Source organism: Saimiri boliviensis, chromosome X (assembly GCF_048565385.1).
Source record: "Saimiri boliviensis isolate mSaiBol1 chromosome X, mSaiBol1.pri, whole genome shotgun sequence".
NCBI classification, from domain to species: domain Eukaryota; kingdom Metazoa; phylum Chordata; class Mammalia; order Primates; family Cebidae; genus Saimiri; species Saimiri boliviensis.
The window spans coordinates 33576397-33589200 of record NC_133470.1 but is presented as its reverse complement, the minus strand read 5'-3'; the positions used below and the strand labels follow the sequence as shown (position 1 = coordinate 33589200).

At 43.7% G+C, this 12804-nt stretch overlaps 1 long non-coding RNA gene across 2 annotated transcripts in view; it reads left to right on the top strand.

The window, feature by feature from the left end:
- LOC141582696 (uncharacterized) overlaps positions 1-12193 on the top strand; it is a 122940-nt gene extending 110747 nt beyond the window's left edge. For both annotated transcript variants that reach the window (XR_012515592.1, XR_012515591.1), the window contains one exon: positions 10230-12193. This is a non-coding gene — a long non-coding RNA (uncharacterized LOC141582696). The remainder of the gene's footprint in view (positions 1-10229) is intronic.
- The last annotated feature ends 611 nt before the right edge of the window (positions 12194-12804 follow it).

Genomic DNA, 12804 nt, shown 5'->3' with positions numbered 1-12804 from the left:
GTCAGAGGATATGAACAATGTCACAAAAAAAAGCACTGGTGAATAAGTATCTGTCTGGTCACGGTCAATTTGTGTATGGATATCAGTGAGCTGGAAAAGAGCAATCATTTGAGGAAGTCTTAGAGTAGCGTGACTGACATTCTGCAATAAGAAATACTTAAGGGTCAACACGCCTACATTTTCATGGGAAAATTTAGCCTGTGCCCTTCACAGATCTGAGGCTATCAGGATTATTGCACATATAGAACAAGGAACGTACCTCCTTCAGTTAGCCATTTTTTAGTGAACTTATTCCGGCCCTGCACTATGCAGTAGGTAAGAGAAATAAACACCTGTAATATTGTAGTCACTCTATAGCAGGCCTGGAAATCATAAATGCTGTCTGTGCTGGGCATCTAAGAGCAGGAGTAGTTCTAGAAAAGCATCATCATATTAATTCATCCCATGTGAGAAAGGCCTAGGACATGGGATTCCAGTCTTGTTTCAGTAAATCTCCCTGATGTTAAGTCTGTGGGACGCTGGTGCTAATGACTGGTAGAGCCAATTACCTAACAGAGGATAAGAATGCTGAAGTAGTGTCTGTATTTGGATTCCATAGAAGGAGAACCAAAACAAGATTGATGTACTGTAGCTATATTTGGGGTGGCGGTAATGCAATGAAACAGAGGAAGTAGGAGAGAGGTGGAGAAGGGAAAGCATCCAATGAGAGGTATAATATCCAACAAGTTGAGCTCAATTCAATGCATCCACCTGTTTAGGAAAGTCAGAGATGGACAGAAGTTAAAGTGGTGAAGATAAATTTTATTAAAATAAACTATTTCAAGTAGAGGAAAACAGACCTCAGTAGAACCGGGCTCAATTCTGAATACACCATGGACAAGTAGGAATTTATAACCAACTTAAAAGGATAGGGGTTAGTGAATTGAAAATTACCAAGAGGAAATGTCAAGGGCAAAGGATTATGGTTAAACAAATTTGACAGGATTCTTGCTGAAGATAGACCAGGTGATCAGATATCAAGACTGGGGGATCAGGAATTTGATCAGATATTGAGGGTGGTCAGATGCAGAGAGGAAGGATTCTCTCTTAACTGACTTAGCAGGATTCTTGCTAAAACTGGATTCTACAAGGAAGGACATGAAGCCCAAGATTGAGCCATAGCCAAAAAGAGAAAGATCAGAGGAGCCTGACCAAAGTTTGATTGGGACAGTCTTTGTCACACCTCAGAATTGTGTCTTCTCAGGGGCAAGGGACTGAGGCTACTTAGACACCAATTTCCATCAGTCATTGGTTGAAGGCTGCTATCCAGGACATTAATCCTCTGGTTCTCACCGCTGGTCAGTGTAGGCAGGGTGGGTTTTGATTGTCAAGAAAAGTTCTCAGGCAGTTGGAAGTTCCAGAGCTTGCATTGCAGTGGTAAGGCGCCAGGGAATGGGGGTAGAACACTGAAAGAGTCTGCTATCAGCAGCCAGGACAGATTTCGGCAGAAGTATTCATATGTTAGTGGCTGCTATTTCAGAGGGTCTGAGAGTGGACAGATGAACAGTTATTCTCACTAACACAGCACTGAGAGGTAGTCAAGGCCTGAGGATGTTGGTGAGGACAGCTCATAATAGGATGATGAGGAGCCATGTCAGCTTTTGTATTTTTTGTCTGGAATTCTCTACCCAGAGTTGGAAATGTCTTTACCTTTTCTTCCCACTACACATGGTTGTTGGATATAAAGGGAATTTGGGGAACATTTCTTTTTTCAGTTCTTAGACTAATCTTGTTGCCAAAATGGACCACATGCTCAGGATTTAAAATTAGGTGTGATTTACAAAGTACTGTATTGCAACAAGAGAGGAAGGGAGTGTTCAGAAGCCAGTAGTTCAGTGATCACAGCAAACCAAATTCTTAAAATATTGAAATCATAGTAAATTGCTCTAAAACCAAAGACCCCATCCAATAATTGCCTTGTGGTCAGCAGCAAAGTGTAAGAATTATGTCCTCAGGTGCAGAGGGAAGATCTCAGTCTTAGCAGGGCAAGGTAAAAGGGCTGCTGATAGCATGCTTCTGAAAAGTGTGATGATCTCCATTCATTAATACCTTATGTTCTCTTCCTTTGAGACTTTTACTTTTTCTCATAGCTCCTGACAGTACAATCTTTCAGGGAGAGGCTGGTTTCTTCACTAGTGTTACTTCAGCAGCCTGGCAGGCCCTCTCCTGGACAACTGCCATGGCCACCTCTCAGAGATGGCCGAGGCTTAGGAACAGAGAGAGAGGGAGAGTAGTTGTAGACATTCAAATAGTCATGGAGTCCAAGACTGAAATAAACCAACGACAACCAGTGAACAAAATATCCTAGGAGATGGGGATGGGGCTCATGGGGCTTGGAAATTGAGGAGGGTTCTGGAGACTGTCATCAAGGATGTTATTACAAGTATTTCACAGCAAATATGGTGCAAATAAAGCAGTGTCATTTGTCTGGGGAAATATCCAAGGTTCATCATCTCACACCTAGGAAATTAAAGATGGAGATACACAGGGAGTGGGTTTAAGAGCAGAAGCTTAATAGGTGAAAGAAGGAAGAGAGCTTCCTCATGCAGAGGAAGGGGTCCCGAGTGGGTTTCCCGGCTTGGAATGAGATGTGGTTGGTTTTTAGAGACGAGCTTGAAGAAGCATTGTTTGATTTACATAGGGGGCACAGGATTGGTTGGACCAGGTGTGCTATTTACATAGCATGTAAAGAGGCTGGCCATTCCACCCTAATCTTTATGATGCAAATGAGGTCTTTACCAGGGTGGCTCCATACTGCCTGCTTTTTTACTGCACATGTGGTAACAAAATAAAAGGGAAGAGGGAACCACTGTTGAACACGCCTGACTTCCAGCTTTCCTTTTCTATTGGCACAGCTGCCGGTAATCACCCACGCAAGCTTCCACCTTGTTTATCTATGCTTTGATTTTTTCAGGCTGCTTTTTGTTAGAAAATAAATGATTTGGGGTTGCTTGTTATGAAAAGGAAGTTCCACCAAGAACTCTTTTACCCTTACAAACTGCCTAAATAATTTATTTTTAGCTCCTGTATCACAAACACTGACCAATAGGTAGAGCTGGATTTAGGGTACCAGCTGTGTGAGGCACTAACTATGTAGTTACTAGGATCTGAAGAAGGGGTGAGGGTGACAGGGGCAGTGGTGAGGACCAGCAATGTCGGTATCCCAGAACAGTCTCAGTTAATTAACTAGTCTGGCACATACCAGAGTGAATGAGCTGTCCTGCATCAGGAATTCCCCTTGGTGCCACAGACTCCAGGTCACCAGCAACTTGTATGACATCTTTGTGTGGTGTAGAGGAAAGCATTCTTTGTTGTCAGGCTGAGTGTGTAGGTTACTGGCTTCATTATGAGAAGGAAAGGCTTTAAGCAGGAAGACATTTTAAGAAGTAAAAAAGATTCTCCTCTGTGGCAATGAATGAGAAAAAGATAGTTCCTCAGAATGAAAATATACTGTCTTTAGGAAAATGAACTGGAAAAGCTATCATGCCACTCTATAAAAAATGTTTCCCCCTTGTGAAAGAACTCAGACAGAAGTGCCCTACTGTGCAGACACAGCAGAGGGTATTGATGTTGGAGAGGGTGACATGGGCTGGATTTCAGCAATCCCACACCTCCATGCCTGGGCACTTTTTGCAGTGAACAAACCACACTGTGTATGGTGGCCTTGCTGAACCGTGACAGTATGCCTCAAGGTTACCCCATTCTGTCCCCTAAACTTACTTCCTGTCCTTTCTTCATGAGCACCATGCCCTCACCCCAGATAAATATATTAATAAGTTTAGAGTTTGCACCTATGAACATTGATGTAGCATATTTTTTAAATTTATTTTAACTTGGGCACATTTAACACAGCATAATGATGCAGTGAGAAAGACAGCTGGATAAATAGCTGGCTCTGTGGTAAACAGGATGATTCTTTCCAATGTCAGGCCCATAACCTTGAATTCAGGGCAGCCCCTCCACTCCCAGAGCAGGAGAAGCAGTCAGGATTGATGTGTGTTCCTGCAAGCCATTCTGCTAATAGCCTGCAGGTTTCCCTGCAGGGATGACTTCCAGGGGTAAGAGGGTAATTCAGTGTTCACAGCCCATTGATTTCCTGGCCTTGGCAATAGAAACTGTCAATAAGATGTCAGTTGTGACAAAGGTTGTTTTGTGACCCATTCTTTTTTTCTGCTGAAACTCCATTTGTCAGGGCCACCAGACAGTTCATGATGACATTCATTCACTATGATCTGGGCTGGATTTGGGTCATTGACGTGGCTTCCACTTTAGTCATCTAACATTCTGGAGTGTAACCATTGTGCATATTTATACAAGGGTATGTACCTTAGACAACTACAGTGTCTGAAGATTTGGGACCTCTGCTTTCATCGCTTTCAGTGATATATATTAGGAGAGAAACACAAGACAGGCTCTGAGCAGGATGGCAGGAGAATTGGTTTTCCACTATCCTGGTAGTGTCCGGAAGGTCACCTCACACCCTGGAAAGCAGACCAAGCTCTCAGATGAAATGTTTTATGACACTGTGACTATGAATCACGGCATCTTGAAGGCACACTTGTAGTTTTGTAATTTTCCTGGGGCATTGTACGCTTATTGACTCAGGAAGCGATTGCACTGCCTGTATCAAAGTCACCTCGGCTGTCCCCAAATAGTATAGAGGCAGGAAGGCTGAGTCCGGCACAGCAGTGGATTAGGTCCCTGCCCACTTTCTCCAGTGCACTAATGTTGGGGGCCCTTTTATTTGTCCTGTAATTGTCCCCTGTCAAACTGGACCCCTGCAATGATGTCCGAGGTCTACTCCTCTTCACACTGTCACTCGTTTCCCAGGCGACACCATAGCACTGATGCGCTGCACTTCTGTTTGCCTCATCCGCAGCTTCCGTGCAGTTACTCAGCTGCAGTGGTTGTGCAGGGTCCACCTCCTCAGGCCTTTTACTTCTCCTGTGGGGTTAAATCATTGCATTCGTGAGTCAGGTGTCATCCTCTTTGCCCTGGTTACATGATTACAGTAACAGTATGGACATGCTCATCTCCGCTCTGTTTTCATCCCGTGGCGTAGCACAGCATGCACTGATGGTGGGAGAACATATTTACACCTTTCACACTCTCTGTTCACTTATATAACTGTGTAGATGATGTGGCGCTGCCCATCTTTGCAGCTTACATTTCCATTTTCATTTACTGAGTCCCCTGACAATGTCAGGATGCTCCTTTTCACCCTGTTAAGATCTGTACACAGTTACATGACTGCACCGAAGGGATGATGACTTTCCTCTTTGCCCCTTTCACATGCCCTGTCTGTGCACACCATAGTAATGATGGTGAGAGGATCCTTTTCCATGTTCATTCAGATCCACTGTGCACTCACACCATAGCACTGATACTGCTTTCCTTGACCCTGTTCACATTGCTGACCCAGGTACAACCCAGCTATAGCACTGTGCTGGTGCTTTGGGCATGCAACTTCTTGTTCTGTACACATTGCAATGTAATTGCTGTACCGATGGTGCAGTGTTCTTTCTCCTTCTCCCATCCTTGTGATGCTGCCAAGATACAGCATTGAACTGATGGTTTGGGACTTCTTCTCTTTGCCCCAATCACGTGTCCTGCCCAGTTCTACCTCAGAACTAATGGTATCAAGATTCTCCTGTTTTCTCGGTTGACATCCACTGCGGAGTTTCACGACTGCACTTTTGCGATAGGATTCCTCCTCCTTGCCTTTTTCACATTCCACATCCAGTTCCATCTGTGCATCAGGGATCATCCTCTTTTCCCTGTTCAAATTTCTAGTCCAGTTACAACCTCATAACAAGAGCATGGGACTTTTTCTATTGTCACGTTCACATTCCAGACCAGGTACATCACTGTACTTGTGAGTGAAACCTCATCCTCTTTGTCCTATTCACATCCCCTATGCAGTCACACTATTACAATTTTAATGCAGCACTGCTATTCTTTGCACAGATAACATCTGCTGCCTAGTTATGATAGTGACACCAACACACTGATGGGGCAGGAATACTTGCCTTTACCTTATTAGAATGCTCTTCTCAATGACAGCATTACACTGATGCTGTGGGAATGCTCTTCTTTGACCTGTTCACATTCCTGGTCCAGTTACACCTCTGCACTGATGTTGGGGGGTTACTCCTCTGTGCCCTGTTAACATTCTTGTACAAGTTATACCCCTGAAGTTATTGCTCAAGGCTCTTCCTCCATGCCCTGTTCATGTCTCTGTGCCCTGGGCTCCATGCCCACTCTCCTCTGTTGCGAGATGATGCTTCAGCCTCCTCTTTGTTTAATTCACATTGTCTGTACACTTGTACCACTACACTGACAAACTGATGGTTACCGGCCTTATTCTATTTACCTCAATCATATGCCCTGTCTAGTTATACCACAGCATTAATGGTCCAGAGCTTGTTGTCTTGGCCCTGTTAACATGCTCTACACTGTACCCTATACTTATGTGAGGGGGAGGTGTTCATTCTTCTTGTACCGTTCATATCCATTTCCACTTACATCATGGCACTAATGGTGCTGAGTCCCCATTCTTAGCTGTGATTACATTCCTTGTCCAGAGTCACCACTATAATGGTTCTCCCCACTTCCTGTGCACATCTCCCATTCAGGAACTGATAATGCAGGTTTCCTCCTGCACCCATAAGATTTGGGGCTTCTCATTTCTGCCATTTCAGAAAGCCTGTCAAACTACACCATTGTTCCAATGGGGCAGAGCTTCTCCTCTTGGTCTTGTTCTTACCAACTTTTTAGTGACACCACTGTACTGATGGATTAGGTATCATCCTGTATTTCTGATCACTATTGCTGTACAGTTACTGTACTACTCTGATGATGTAGGGTATTTCCTCTTTGCCCGTCTACATTCTCTGGCTAGTTGCTCCACTGTAGTGATGGTGTGGGGCTCCTCCATATTGGCCCAACCACCTCTTCTCTTGCCTAGTTCCTCTGGTTCTCTAAGGGTTTGGGGAACCACCTCTGCATCTTTACATTACCTGTTCAGTTACATCATTGCATTTGGTGTCAGGATTTTCTTCTTTGTCTCATCCACATGCTCTATCTAGATACACAACTGCACTTTTGGGGCAATGCTTCTACTATTTGCGACATTCACATCCTCTGTCCAGATACTCTAGTGAACTGGTGGTTTGGGGCCCCTTTTCGTTGCCGTTTTACACCCCCTTACCAAGTATACCACAGCAATGATGAAGCAGCCCTTGTCCTCATGGCCTTGTTTACATCACTCGCTCAGTTCTGCTATTGTACTCTCATTGCTCAGTTCATATTCAGCCATTAGTGCATTGATGATTCCAAGGTCTTCCTCTTCAGTCTGGGCACATATCCTACCCGGTTACTGCACTGGACTGAAGGGATAGGGTTTCTCTTTCCCACTGACATCCTTTTCGAAGTTCTGACACTCTACTCCTGGGGCAGGGATCCTCTTCTTTGCCTTGTTCACATCCCTTCTCCCTTACAGTGCTGGATGCATTGGGCAGAGCTCCTTCCTTTGCCCCATGCTCATACTCTTCTCACTTAAACAGCACACTTATTCTGCAAGGATGCATTTCTTCTCCTAATCATATTTTCTTCCAAGATACTCCAATACACTGATAACCCGTGGTTTCTCTTTGCCTTATTCATACATAATCTCTTTTTGTGATTCCACTGTACTCATGAGACAGGTCTCCTCATCACAGATGTGTTCATATCCATTACCAGGATGAACCAATGCACTGGTAGGTAGTCAGTCCTTCTCATTCTCTTGCTCACATCCCCTGTCCCGTTACTCTGCTACACTTAGGGTATACCTCTTTGTTTCATTTGTATCTTCTGTCCAGTGTAGGGCTATTCTTTGCCCTCTTCATATTGCCCACCCAGTTCTTCCACTTCAGTGAACACTGGGCCTCCTCTTCGTTGCTGTACTCATAGTCACCTCCCAGTTACACCAAGCTTCCCCTACCTCTTTGCGTTTCCTCACATTCTTTGCCCCGTTTTAACACTGCATCTCTTTGTTTCATTTGTATCTTCTGTCCAGTTACTCCACCACTCTGATGGTGCCAGCTCTTTCCTATTTGCGCCATTTACACTCCTGCCCAATTAGATAATACAACTGATAGTGTGGGGATTTTATACTTTACCCAGCTAACATCCTCTGTACTCTAGTATCCTTGTATCTTAATGGTGCATGGCTATTACTACTTATTCAGTTTAATTCTTCTACAGTTCCAGTTTTCTTACTGCACTGACCATGGGTTCCTACTTATCAGCCTATTCACATCCTCTGCCAAGTTATAGGACTACACTTATATTGGGGGGGTTCCCCTTCTTTGCTGCTTCATACTCTACACCAAATTATACACTTCATTCATGTTTTAGAATAACTCATCTTTGCCTAATTCACATCCCCCTGCTTAATCACGACTATAATGATGGTATGGTGATTCACCTGTTTTCCTTGTTCACATACCCTGTGCAGTTAAACAACTGCTAATGTTGTCAGGCCTCACTTCTTGGTTCTGGTCCTGTCACATTGCCATTTACCTAACCAATGCTGCTGTGGGGCACCTCATTTTTCCTTTGTTTAAATCTCCTTCACACTTAAACCACTATCCACTATAGCTGTGGTTCAAAGCTACTCCTATCTGTCCTTTTACATCTCTTGCCCAATTACTCCATTGCATGGACAAAGCTAGGTCCTCTTCTTGCCTTGTTCACATACTCTGCCCACTTACACCACTGCACTGTTGTAATGGGACTCTTTGGTTTGGCCATGTTCACATACTCTGTCTAGTTTTACAACTTCACAGACTATGTGAGAATACTCTTCTTTTCTCCAATTCTATATTACATTTATTTTTCACACTACCCTGGTAGGATGGGGGTTCTGCTCTTTACAAGTTTTTATCTTTTGCCCAGATACATCAAAGTACTGATAACCAAGAGTTCTTCTTTGCAGGGTTACATCTACTGACAACATATACCCTTATACGCATTGTATGGGTTTTCTCATGTCTGTTCTTTTCACATATCTTACCCACTTACACTACTCCACTGATACTGTAGAGCAGGCGTCCCCAAACTTTTTACACAGGGGGCCAGTTCACGTCCCTCAGACCTTTGGAGGGCCGCCACATACTGTGCTCCTCTCACTGACCACCAATGAAAGAGGTGCCCCTTCCTGAAGTGCGGTGGGGGGCCGGATAAATGGCCTCAGGGGGCCGCATGCGGCCCGCGGGCCAGGCCGTAGTTTGGGGATGCCTGCTGTAGAGCTACTCTGTCTATTTGTAGTCTCAGCAATGTTATGCCATGGTATTGCTAGTTCAGGACTCTTTCTCCTTACTATGTTGGCTTCCCCAGAACTATCAAACCAGTGAATGTATGATGTAGGGCTCCTACTCTTTACAATGTTTCCCTTCTCTTCCAAGTTATATCACTTCTCTGGTGAGTTTGGCATCACCCTTTTATCCCTGATCATAAACTTTGTCCATTCATTCCCCTGCACTAGTGCCAGGATGCTTCTCCTGTTTTCTTGTTCACATCCCTTGGCCAGAGGATCATCCTCTTTGTCCTAACATCCTCTATCTGCTTTCTCCACTCCCTAATGATAAGAGGTTCTTCCTATTTCTCTGTTCATATATCCTGTCTAGTCCTATCACTCTACTGCACTTCTGCTTCATCTGCTCAAATTCCCTGCCCTGTTCACTAGTACACTGATAATGTCAAGTGCTCTATCTTTGGTGAATATCCACTTACATCACTGCACTCATGGTGCAGCATTCTTCTTCTTTACCCTGCTCATGTGTGCTGTCCATTTATGTCACCGCACTGATGTTTCAGATCTCCTCCTGATTATCCCTGTCACATCTCCTGTAGTTACATTAGTGAACTAATGATGTGGGATCTATCTATTTGCTTTTTCCACAGCCTCAGCATAGTTAACTTCTTTTTCTCATTGGTCACTCACTTCCTCTCTCCAATTTCTCTTCTGTACTTGTGGTGTGTGCTACTTTTTTTGCAATGTCACATCCACTGTCCCGTTGTGCTCCCACACACTAATGGTTTTAGGATCTTTCTATTTGCAATTCATATTTCTAGTTAGTTTCTACTTCAGGGATGGTTTATTGTACCTTATTTTTACCTCTTTCGTATCTTCTGTTCACTTACAGCACTGCACTGATGATGTGAGGCTGCTCTTCATTATGGGATTCATATCTTCTCTAGAGTTCTGATGATGGAATGATGGTGTGTATGATGCTCCTATTTTTCTGTTCATAATCCTTTTTGAGTTACAAACTGAACTCATGTTGATGTTGCATGTTTTATTTGCCTTGTCACATTCTTTGTGCAGTTATATCATCACATATTTTCCCTCTGCTTTGTCTCTTTTTAAAATTAGAATACAAATGTCATAAAATTCACCATTTAAAAATGTACAATTCAGTGGAATTAAGGAAATTCATAATGTTTGACAACCATCGCCACTATGTAGCTCCATGACATTTTAAACACCACCCAAAAAAACCCTGTGTCCAACAAGCAGTCACTACACCATTTCCCCTCCTCTCATTCTCTGAAAACCACTTTTTGTCTCTATAGGTTTGCTTATTCTAGACATTTCATACAAATCAAATTATGCAATATGTCACCTTTTATGTCTGCTTCTTTCACTTGACATGTCTTTAAGGTTCATTCCTTTTGTTGCCTCTATCAATATTTCACTATTTTTATGGACTTATACTGTTTAATTGTATGATTATCCCATATATATGGCAGAAAAATGCATGTGTGGATGGAGAATCCAGACTAAGGGAGGACCCTGCAGAAGGTACATGGAAAGAGGAAAAATGCAGCCAAGGGGAGGGCTTGTTCGGTCATCTATGGGAGAGGGGAGCATATAACCAAAGAGGAGAAACAGGTAAAAGGTGTGTGGGAGGAAGAAGCATCAACTAAGTGGGTGACCTTCCAGACAGTACAAGGGTAGAGGGCAAAGCTAGTATAAAACAACAATTGGCAGGAGGTACATGGGAGTAAGAAGCAGGAGATAAATGGATGGAGTTTTTAGCCAACCTCAGGGATGACAAGGCATACGGTGCATAGGTAGACAGTGCAACAAGTCTAGGAGACAATCAGGCAGGGAGTGCTTGGGTCAGGGGAGAATATAGTATAAGAGAGTGATTGGCAGGTGGTACATTGTTGAAGGATGGATCTATTATAGTGGAAAAAAATAGAAAGGGGTACAAGGGTACAGTGTGTAGTCAGCCTGGAAAATCTCTTGGAGAAGTTGTACTGGTCAGGGTTTTAGCCAGTCCATTGGTAAACAAAGTAGGAAGTTCATAGTTTTGGGGTACAATGAGCCTAGAAGAGGAACCAGCAGGTACTTTGTGTGTGGAGAAAGCCTTAGACTTTAGAATAGTATCAGCAGTGAATGTATGAGAGAAAGGAACATTCCTTCCTAGGGTACACCTAGAAGGTGGTACAATGGAATAGGTTGCATCCAGCCTAGGATTAGTCACAGTAGGCACTATATAGAGGTGAACAGTGTATCTATTCTAGAAGAGAATTTAGTGGGGGGTCCATGCGTGGAAGGCACATACAGATTAAAGGAGTACTCAGCAGAAAGTTCATAAATACAGTGTGTAGTCATTGACTCTGGTAACAGTGTTTTGGAGTCAGAGTGTGGCCAGCCTAGGAGTGAGCTTGGCAATATTTGTGTGGGAAGAAAAGGCATCAGTCTTAGAAGTCTACCAGGATGTAAATAGCAGGAGAGAGTAGACAGCTTATTTGAAACCCAGCAGATGGTGCATTTGGGCGGTGTGAAGCCAAACTAAGGAAGGACTCAACAAAAGGGGCATGGGAGGAGGGAGCATTAAGACAATGGGGAGATCTAGAAAGAAGTGCTTGGATGCAGGAAGTGTCTGGACTAAGAGGATCTTGCAGGAGGTGCATGGTTCAGAATACAACCAGTGAAGGGGAGGATACTGAGGAGATGCATGAGTAGAGGCCACAGCTGGCCTATTTGAAGTGCATGTTTGGAGGATGTAGCAAGCCTATAAGTGGATAGGGGTGTCTGTAGCTACAGATTGGGGCAGCTCAAATAGGGATATTTCGGTCAGCCTAGAGTAGGTCATTGCTAGATCTGCAAGTTTGAAATTTTCAGCCACCCTAGAAGAGTATCAATAAGAACTGCATGGTTGGACAGATCAGCCATTCAAGGGTATGCCAAGGTAGAATGTTTATGGAAAGAAGGGACATTAGGCTAGAAGAGGCTTGAGCATGAAGTGCACAGGTGGAAGGTAAAGCCAGCCTAGAGAAAGTCCTTGCAGGGAGTACATAGGTGGGGAAAACATGAGACCTAGAAGATGACCAACTGAAGGTACACTGGAAGAAGGATCATTCAGCCAAAAGAAGTCCTAGTCAATGGAAATGGGCCACACTGAAACCAGACTATAATAGGACATACTAAGACATTCGCTGCTGATGTTGCTGGAAATTCATGGCTTAAATGGGCAACCAAGAAAGGGAATGTCCAAGCAGGAGGTAAAAAGTTGGAGGATACAACCAGCCTAGGGGAAGACCAGTAATACATTCACAGGTGGGGGTAGAATTCTGTTTAGGGGAAGAAGTATAGGAAATGTGTGGTTGGAGATTGCAGCTGTGGGGAGATGAGGCATGAGGTGCAGGGAGCAATATCTCTAGGAGACAATCTGGAAGGAAGTTTGTGGAAAAAAGAATAATATATTG